The sequence below is a fragment of the Condylura cristata genome, unplaced genomic scaffold (assembly GCF_000260355.1).
Source record: "Condylura cristata isolate star-nosed mole 26May11 unplaced genomic scaffold, ConCri1.0 scaffold00006, whole genome shotgun sequence".
NCBI lineage: Eukaryota > Metazoa > Chordata > Mammalia > Eulipotyphla > Talpidae > Condylura > Condylura cristata.
The window spans coordinates 50,104,179-50,114,624 of NW_004567107.1; positions in this window are offsets into that span (position 1 = coordinate 50,104,179).

Below are 10,446 nucleotides of genomic sequence, written 5' to 3' on the forward strand. Positions count from 1 at the left end.
GCCAGGGTCATGTTGACTTCATAGAATGTGTTGGGAGTCTTCTTTCCATTTATTTCTTTTGAAGTTTAAGTAGGGTAGATATTAGGTCCCTGTGAAGGCTTGGTGGAATTCACTGAGGAAGTCACCTGATCCTGGACTTTTGTTCTTAGGGACTATTTTTATTACCCTTTCGATTTTAACACTTGTGACTGAACCATTTTAAGTTGTTTACTTCATCTTGACTTAGTGCTGGGAAGTTGTGTACATCCATTTCTTTTAGATCTCCCAGTTTTTTTTGCAAAGACATTCATAATAGGATGTTATCATCAAATATATATCTGCTGTAATGTCATCTCTTTAATTTGATTGTATTTGGGTTTTCTTTTTATTTATAAGTTAGCTAATGGCTTGTCAATTTATTTTTTCAGAGAACCAATGCTTGGTTTCACTGATCCTTTGCTCTTCGTTTTCTATTTTATTTCTACCTGAATTTGCCATTTTCTTTCTTATCTTTTCTCCTCTGTTCCTCATACTACATATTTTTTTTTGCTAATCTTCCTATACTTTCTTCTTTTGTCGTGTGTGTATTGTGTCTGTGTGTGCCATTTTACTTCCTCTACTAATTTAAAACTACATTTTATTGGAATTTGTTAGTGACTACTCCAGATATTAGAATGCCCACTGTAACACATCATAACCCACTACAGGTCAACACTAAATTAAATCCAATAAAACAGAGAAACTTTTTTCAATACAGATTCATCATTTTCTCTCCTCTTTTGTGATATTTTTCTGTGTATGTATGTATGTATATACACACACATGTGTAAACCCAAATACGGTGTACAACCAGTCAGATACAGTAATTATAAATCCACACTTATCTAAAAATAGAGCCCTAAAATATATAAAGTCAAAACTGAAACAAGTAAATATATAATTCAACAATATTTGGAAAATTCAATACCATAATCTCAATAACTTATAGAACTACAGAAATCCTAGGATATACTGTACTTGAACAAATATGTCAACCAGCACTCATCATTTACCTTGATAGAATGCAATACCCCAAACTGGTATATATGTATGTTTGTGTGTCTCCACACAGGCAGGAACACACACACACACAACACGTACACACACACACATATATAGGGACATTTTTCAAAAAACATAGGTCATAAAACAAATCTCAAAAAATTGATTAAATCATACATTGCGTGTTATTCAACGGTATGGTATTAAATTAGAAGTCAACAATCAAAGTGAATTTGGAAGACTTCTAAATTCTTGCAAATTAAACAACACACTTCTAAATAGCCCACAGTCAAAGATGACTGACAAAGAAAATTAAAATATTTTGAGTTGAATGAAAACAAACTGAAGATATCATAATTCTGACTGCAGCCAAAGCAATACTGTGGGATCTGAAAGTTTATGTTAGAGAGTAAAGGTTTTGATCAATAATTTAAGCTTTGTTCTCATTTAGAAAAATCAAACTGAACTCAAAGGAGGAAAGAAATAAAATGGAAATCAGAAATTATGCTACAAATTAAATAGAAAATGAGAAAAGTCAATGAGAATAAAAGCTGTTTTTTTAAAAAGTGCAACAAAATTGACAAGACTTGCCATAGAGTAACAGCAACATTTTAAATAAGGGAGATAGATTAATAAAACTAAGAATGAAAGGACGGACATCACTAATGACTACAGAAATGAAAAGGCTAGTAAGAGAATACTATGAACACCATTGTACCAATAAATGAGAAAGTTCAGATGTAACATAAATTCATATAAAGACATAAATTCCAGACAGCTTTACAAGATAGAAACCCTTAATTTACAAAATAGAGATCTTTCATAGAGCAAGTTAATAAACTGAATAAGAAATTAAATACCTATCAGCAAAGAAAAGTCCAGGTCCCATTAGGTTCACTGATGAAATCTAGCAAATCCTTAAATAACAATCCTTCATAACTGTTTCAGGAAAAAGAAAAGGAGGAGTCACTGGTTAACCCATTACATTAAGCCAGTAATACTTTAATACCAAACCTATTCAGTACATCACATGCCCACTATTGACCAACATCCCTGATATACACTCACACAGATACTTGAAATGTTAGTATACTGACAGTTTATAAGTAATATGCCACAACCAAGAGGGATTATTTTTTTTTCTAGGAATGCATAGTTAGTAACAGAAAAAGATGTTCAACATCGTTAATCATTTGAGAATTACAAATTAAAGCCACAATGAAATTTTTGAAAATGGCTATACACAAAATCTGGCATTATCACAAATGTGGAGAAAATGAAACCCTCACCTATTCCTAGTAAGGAATGTAAAGTCTTACACACACTTTTGATAAAAGCATTGTAATTTATAGTTAAACATATATACCGTCCAATGATAATTTCTACAAGTAGGTCTCTATCCCAGAGAAGTGAAACACAAGTCCATAAACACTTTTATGCAAGTGCTCATATCAGCATTACTCATAACAGTAAACTGAAGTAATTCAGATATCCATCAACTAATAAATGAATAAATAAAAAGGGTATGTCAAATAAATAAAAAGGGTATGTGTGATTGAAAGCAGACACAAAAGATTAAATATGTTATGATTCCATTTAGGGTAACTTCCTATAAAGTAAACCTATAAAGAAACAAAGCAGCAGGTAACTATTGCTTGGGGTGGGTGCAGGAACTGATGGTAATGTTCTAAAACTGAACTTTGGTGGTGGCTACACAATATACTTACCACAAAACATTCAATTATGTACATATAGAAGGTGAGTTTTATGGTATTTAAACCATAGCTATTAAAAATATATTTACAGGGCCCTCCCTGGTGGCGCAGCAGGTTAAAGCACAGCAGTAAGAAGCTAAAGTCACTTCAGCATGAGTTCGATTCCCACCTGCCCCGGAGGTGATCCACATGGTGTGGCAGACCTCTCCTGACCCACCCACTGTTCCCCCTCAGCAGTGTACTTCATCGATTTGCCTGTTCATCTGTGTGTGGTGAATCCTCTCACTGCCCCTGCACCTCTGGCCTGTACCCCAGTTCTGTATGCATAGGTATATAAATCTTTATATATTTACAGCAAATATGCATGACAAATGAATAGTATCCAGGGTGTAACAAAGTTCTCAGTTCAACTTAGTCCTACTTAAAACGGCCTAAAGAGTTGAAAAGACATCTCCAAAAATACATATAGTGATCAATATGTACATTATAATGCTCAATATCATCAGTGATAAAGAAAATATAAAGTACAAGCAATGCACAAGAGTGGCTAAAAATTTAAAAAGGCTGATAATACCAAGTGCTGGAAGAAACATGGAATAAATGGACTTTCATATAGTGCTGGTGGGAATGCAAAATGGCACAATCACTTGGGAAGTTTTTTATGCTCATAAAAGATATACCTACCATTTCAACCCAGCAATTCTATCCAAAGGAAATGAAAATATGTCTGTATAATTACTTATATGTGGATGTTCATGGCAGTTATATTCATAATAAAAACTACTGAAAGCAACCCAGATGTCTATAACCAGTGAACAGATAACTAAGGGTTATTCATCAACAAATTACTACTCAGCATCAAAAAGAAATAAACTGACAGTTGCAAATGAATGGTGCTCAAAATCATGCCGAACAGAAGCCTATCAAAAACAGAGGACACACTGTATAATTTTGTTTATATGAAATTCTCAGAAAATCTAATCTATATTGACAGAAAACGGATGTTTCCTAGAGCAAAAGGATCCAAGAGAACTTAGGACTAAATATACTGTATCTTTTTTTTTTTTTTTAAAGATTTATTTATTGATGCATACAGAACTGGGATACAGGCCAGACGTGCAGGGTCAGTGAGAGGCAGAGTGGGGGCCAGAACAGACAAATCGACCAAGTACACTTGAGGGGAGCAGCGGGAGGTCAGGAGAGGTCTGCTGTGCCATGTGGCCATCTCCGGCGAGGAGATCAAACTTGCACTGAAGAGGCTGCGGCTGGCTTGCAGTACTGGCTTTAACCCGCTGCACCACCAGGGAGGGCCCATACTATATCTAAATTGTGTTGGTAGTTACAAAGATGTCAATGTTTGTAAGAAATAAAGGAAACAGACACATAAAATTTATACATTTTGCTGTATGTAAACTATGCTGCAATGAAACTGATGTTCAAATGTAAGCTATGACAGTAATATCTAAAAAATCAAATTATGTTCATAAAAGTGAGAATAAAATCATGAATGATATCTTGCTTCTATCCTTTCCTCTATTAAAGTTAAAACTAGCAAAAATAATCATACTTCTGAAATTTTTAACAGTAACTATTGGAAAAATAAAATGCAAATTATATACTTTCAAGAAAAACAAGTGCCACGATAAACAAGACATCAAAAAATGAAATTTGCAGAAATGATGGTTGACATTTTGTACATCTAAAATAAAATCATTATCATTCTCCCATTTAAAATATGAAAGTGTCGAGTCAGTAATGACAGAGACCCAAGTCTGATGCAAAGGCAAAGTGAACCTTTATTAGCTAGCTTGAGCTAGGGTCCCGCCCAGAGCAATCCAACGCAGCGGACACTCCTAGAGAGGGAAGGACCCCGGCTTCTTGGAGGCATGGGTTTATAAAGCATTGTGGGAGGGGCTGAGTGGTCACAAGTCCCTGCTTGCCAGACGCCTGGTGCAGATAATAGTTAGTCCCTGGGACATTTTCTCCAGAAGAGATCAAAACTTATCTTTGAGCAATAGTTTTAGCAACAGTTTTAGCAAGTTTTACTGGCCTTCCGGCCTTCACATTCCTCTACACCACTATACACTTGTTACAAAGGGAAGTTTACAGAAGTATAAAAACGTTACTTAAGTTTATAAAAGTTAAAGTTGCATTGGAGTCTACAAAGAGATTCAGAACCATAATGCAAAACCACGAAATTACCAACGTTTTGAAAAATACATAACCTTGATTTAGGCCTTTTAAAACAAGATAAAACCAATTTTTTTATTTCATAAAACATAATGACAATGGCAAATTTTATTTTCCATAGATATCCTCAACAACCTACCCCATATTTTTTGAGAAATATAACTTTTTCCAGAAGCTGGAATCCCTGCTGCTGCTCACTAACTGAAATTGGGTAAATGCGTGACTTCTAAGGTTAGATCAGAAAACCTAACTTCTAGATCTTCTGGACCACTGTATTCTGCCTCCCAACAACCAAGCTGTAGAAAAGTTCAGATATGGAAAGACCGAGTAATGTTCTGGATGCCCGTCTCTGCTAAAGTCCCTGCTGACAGCCAGCATCAGCCCACAGACATGTGAGTAAAGGAGGCTATAGGTGCCTGACGTCCCGGTGACAGATCTTTACAATTTTCAAGTCTTTCTGGCTGAAGTTTTAGTCACCATAGAATCGAGAAAACTGCTCAATTCCTAGCATGCAGGAAACCTACAGTAAAATTTAAATAAATGAGACAGACTTCTATGTTGAGGTGGATGATCATCAAGACAAGTTATGTCACAAATGTGTAATATCACAAATCAGTGGGTTAGGATGATTCCCTTTATGAAAACCAAACCATCAAGCATGCATGTGGTCCATGGATCTATTTGTTAGTCTGTCATGTGCGGGGGAATCATTTAAGGACTCTAACCACACCCAGAATTTTGATGTCGGTTACTATTAATTGCCACTAAAATATGAAGCTGTTCAACAGAATGAACATATTTGGCCTATAGCTACATAGCTCTGACAATTCATAGGACAAATTTCATTAACACAATAATCACTATACATCAATGATCACTCACCCATAGATAGTGGAACTATAACTAACCTCTACATCACATTAGATCGTCAATACTGCCATTTTCCAAGAATCACAATTACTGTTAGAGAACACTTTTCTTTATAAAACTTAGTAAATGTCAGCATTAAAGTTATCAACCAGACCATGCCACAATTAAACTGCTGCTGACACACTGGGTGTATTTCTATAGTAGCAGCATCTTAGTTCAGATGTGTATATTCCAGGTTTCCTATTTCCAGGCAAAACACATTGCTCTTTGGGTGTTTGATCTTTAAGCAAAGGCGCTTTTTTTATTTGGAGAAGAGGGCTAACTTGAAAAAATACTAGGCAACTAGAGGACATATAAAGAATGTGCTGTGACTGATACAAATATTTTTTTAAGTAAGCTTAGATTTTTTTTTTTAAACTAACACACATCCTCTATCCTTCCTCAGTTCTGTTTGCTCAGCTGGATATCCACAGGGTCCAATTTTCCCTCCAATTTCCCTTGCACGCTAATATAATTGTTGCTCATATGGGTAACTGGTCAGCCTAAAGCAGCATTTGTATGCACTAGTTTATGTAAAGCATCTGGCAGCTTCTCAAATGATTTTGAATATTATACTACAATCATGTACTTTTAGCTTTTGTCTATATAACAAGGCTCAATAGTTACAACTCTTCTAGGATGTTGCATTTATATTCAAAATCAGAAACACACAAGCATAAATCCTCTTTTTAGCAGCTAATGTCTCTCTTCATTTATCAAATACAGAGTACATGAACTTGAGGTTTAGATGCACAGGCTCCATCCTATATTCCCCCACTGCTTTCCTCCCCAAGCAGAGCCACATTAATGAGATTTAAACTAAAAAAATAATTTAAAAAAAAGCCATAAGCTTAAAAATGTGTAAGTCAGTATCACTTAATGATTTTAAGTTAATTTTATCATTGGTAACCACATACTAGTAGTGGTTCTCCTTGAAGTGACAGGTTCACTCATTCTTGAGAAAATGTTTCCCAAATACTTATGACTAAAAAGCCATGGTTCTTTGGTTACCTTTGCAAGTGAAGAAGTGTTCCATGAAAAACAAACAAAAAAACAAAACAAAACAAAACAAAAAAATGCTTAACAATGAACTTGGTGTAGCAGTAAGTGGCCAGTTTTATAAATTCTGGATCTTTGAGTACATTTTAAATATCGTTGACAACATGCGACATACACAGCACTTTAGCAGCAGTGTGACTGTTTATTCTTGAGGGGAAGGACTCTTATGTGACGTCGGATTTCACAGCTGAACTACTTTTTTTTTTTTTTTTTTCATGGAACCTGTTTTTCACTTGAAAAGGTAACTAAAGAACCATGGCTTTTTGGTCATAAGTACTTGGAAAACATTTTCTCAAAAATGAGTGAACCTGTCACTTCAAGAAGAAACACTACAAGTATGTGGTTACCAATGATAAAATTCAAGCTTTCAAAGGAAACCAAATATTTGGAAAAATGTACTATGTTATTATAAGCATAACAGTTTTCCAGTTCTTATTTTTCTAACAAGATCATGGTAATTTTTTTTATATTTAACTTTGTAGAAGGAAATGTGTCAACACTTGGAAAATTTGCATTATTTTAACAGTTTCCACTGACCAGTAAATAATCATGGTCACAAAATCATGTATGGGTTAAGAGCTTTTCAAAGCGAAAAAGAGACCAGCAGATTTTAATGTAAGAGTATGAAGAGTTCCTTGGTATTGTTTCTGGTACCATACTGAAACTAAACTTTAAGGAACCATTTATGTAGTTGCAAAGAATATGCAATCACTTGAAAGGAATATTAAAATATTCCTCTTTGGCTCTTCCAAAAATTAAAAACTACTATATGATACAGCAATTCTTTTTTTAGGTATTACTAGAAGAATATGAAAACATAGTTCAAAAATATGTATGTATTCCTATGTTCATTGCAGCATAATAGGAATAGTCAAATTATGGAAACAACCTAGTTACCCATTGACAAATGATTGGATAAAGATATATATGTATATATATAAAACCCATAACCACATAGACTATTACTCACCTACAGAAAAGATGAAAGTTTGTCATCTGAGGAACAAAGGTGGAACTTGAGGGAATTATGCTAAGTGAAATAAATCAGAAGGGAAAAGAAAAATACCAGATGATCTCACTCATATGGGTAGTATAAAGAAACACAGCCAATGAACAAACCATACAAACAAATCCTTGTATTCAGACAACAGAACTGAGTTTACCAGAGGTGGTGAAGGTAGAAGGTGGGGGAATGAGAGGATGGGAGAAAAAGAAAGAGTGAGTCCAATAAACTTTGGTAGACCACTGTTAGTATCCTGGAAGTTAAGTATGGCTTGGTATCACTCATTTCAAGAAGTGTGAACCTGTACTCCCAAAATAAATACAGTGTTACAAACTAATGTTACTACAATAAAAATAAAGTGTTCTTCCTTTCCCAGGGACAGTTTGTACAAAACTGGATTTTTCCAGATTTTTTAATGATACTAATACAACAGAGTGCAGTAGAAGTACAAAAATCTAACTTTCTTTTAAGAAGGCAGATATAAAGTAACCCAAAAATGTAAAATCATGGCTCTCTAAATAACAATATCATATGTTCACAATCAATGTGTTTAAATGAATTAATAAGCATTTAAAATATTTCTGTTAATTTCAATGTAGCCAATACTGATAACAACCTACATAAAAACTCTTTGGACTTACAGTAATTTTCAGGAATGTAAGGGAGTCAACCCTGAATCCAAACATTTCATATTTGTTGTTATTAATCATAGCCAACACAGCACAATTACTGTAAACGCTGTTAGAATAAACAGAAACTCAAGGAACTCAAAAGGAACAAGATTAAAGTGTTATGATTTTTGAAAGGTTATCAGCATGTAACATTGCTTTCATTTACCAATGCATCAAAATTAAATTTTATTTGCAACCTTACCAATTCATTTATCTGTTAATCCAAAATATTTACCAACATAACTTTTGTAATACAAATTTTAGAATTTATTTTAAAATAGAGTTAAGTGTCATCTTATAATCTCTAGGCAGTTTCTGCTCCTTCACCATTTCTAAGCCATTCTGGTTTGTCTTTTCAGATGGTATTTTTGACGTTTATACTCACTAGTACAGACCTTTATGTGACCTCTAGAATGCAGAAGACAACTGAGACTTGAGAAATTTGTTCATAAGAAGTTGTCTAGATAATCTTAATTATAATGTAACCTCAGAAAAGTGAAGGCTTTAACTCAGTCTCCCCAGACTTATAGTGTCTAATGTATACTTAAACTCTCTGCATTTTATAATATAAGTTATTTCTCAAAAAAAAAATCTCTACAAAGAATTTTACAAAATAAACGTAATAATTAGAGTTAATCTAGCCATTTTGGTCATCCATAGGTACATACACATTCAACTCTCATATGCATACCTGGTTCTTCTTGAAAATGAATTAACTGAAATTATAGTACAGTAATATACTAAAATTACCAACTGAACAGTCATCCAAATTATATAAAATAAAATAAGCTATCAGGCTGACAAGGGCTGAAATCTAGAACATGGGTTGATTTTAACAAAGAAGGGAGAGAGAAAAACCCTGTTTTTAAAAAATATTTATTAAAAATAAGATTTCTAAAAATACAATACATAATACATTTCAGAAGTAAAAATTCCACAATTTAAATTAAAAACAATCTGCAAAGAAAAATAGAAATATTACATGAATAAAATTAAATCACAAAAATAAATTAAAAAAAAAAGCATTGTTCTTAAGGTAGATAATGGGTTTTTTTTTTTCATTTTAAGAACCAGTGTAGATTTTTCATTTAAATAGTAATATTTCAGAAACATGGTTCTCACTTGTCATTTACCTCCCACTTCCCTGTTATCTCTCAACAAGTATATTCTTTATTGTCATTAGCACTAGAAGGTTTGTGCTGATTTCTCTTTAAATAATCTTAGGGGAAGAGACAAGGTAAAATAGCAGACAATGCACAGGAAAACAGGATTTTTGCAAAAATCCCCAACATATTTAAGGACAGGATCTTCATTGGAATATACTATTATTAATTTTTCTTAAGGAGATAATAGACACAACTGAGGTTGTCAAAAGATTTTAGGAGGAGTGTAAAAATAACAGATACCCTCTATTCATTAATCTTGGCAGTTAGACTTTAAAAGACTTAACTCTACACACAGAGTTCATATAGCTTGATCAACCTGTGCCTAGTTTTACCAACACACCTGAGACTTGCAATTCCCTTGTGTGAATTTCTCTGTGATTGTGGTTCAAATTCTTCCTATCATATCAGTTGCCTTTTCTAACTGCGATAAAGTAGAAATTTCTTTTTAATATTTATCCCTGGAGGACAGCAGATAATGGGTAAAGTCTCTACCACCCAGTACCCTGAACAAATAATTACATTCAGCCACATTAAAATATATGATACATAAACAAGCCAGGTAACTCAGAAATCAGTATGTTGCAAAAAAAAATCTAGGAAATATATTATGGGCAGATTAGAGACATAATGTTGCTTCACCCAATTTTTCAAACATATTTTGCTTTTACCTCTAATGACATGTACATCTGTATATCTATGGATCATTCAAATGA